Raw genomic sequence first — 770 nt, 5'->3', positions numbered from 1 at the left:
CATCTCCCTTCCATGCAATCTATGTGTCAGTCAAAATGTCTCTAAAGATATCTAAAATGTCTCTTTTTTTTTTTTTTTGCATTTGTTTTTGGTGGCCCCTCTTCCTGAAATTCCAATTTATTTTTCCACATCTGTTTTCCTGGTACCAGTTTATTTAGGTTTAATATTATCCCATCCTTTAAAAGCTTCCTCAAAATTACCTCTTTTTTGAAATTGTTCTTAACTGGACCCTTCACCTGCATATTACCACCTCCTCCTTTATACTATGTTGGTATTACTTTTTATATATAAAATAAATATTTGTACTACTTTATACTAATATATCCAAAAATTAAACATAATTATATTCAAAATAACATTTTTTAATTTAGAAAATTTGTCAGAATAAACTAAGTTATACTACAGAAACAAGATGAATTTCAGTAGGTTAAAAATAAAAATTGTAGTCTTTCTTATGTTACAAGAAAAAAAAAGTGTCGTGGTGAAAAAGACTATGGAATTTGAAGCTCAAATTCTGCCTCTGTAGCTTAATAACTGTGACTTTGTTAGGTTGCATGATTTGACTATTCTTGGTATCAGTTTCAACATCTATAAATGCAGGTTGTAAATCTTAATTTGCCTGACTGTTGTGAGGATTGGAACTAATGTGTGAAATGAACCCAATACTGTGCCTAGTTTATCTACTCAATGAATGGTGAAAGCTGTTATTATTACTAACCATTCTTACCAGTTTTCTCATCTTAACTGGCAAATTGAATCATTTTAAAGGC

The sequence above is a fragment of the Balaenoptera physalus genome, assembly GCF_965194825.1.
Source record: "Balaenoptera physalus genome assembly, chromosome: 10".
Lineage (NCBI taxonomy): Eukaryota > Metazoa > Chordata > Mammalia > Artiodactyla > Balaenopteridae > Balaenoptera > Balaenoptera physalus.
Note: the sequence above shows the minus strand (reverse complement) of the source record.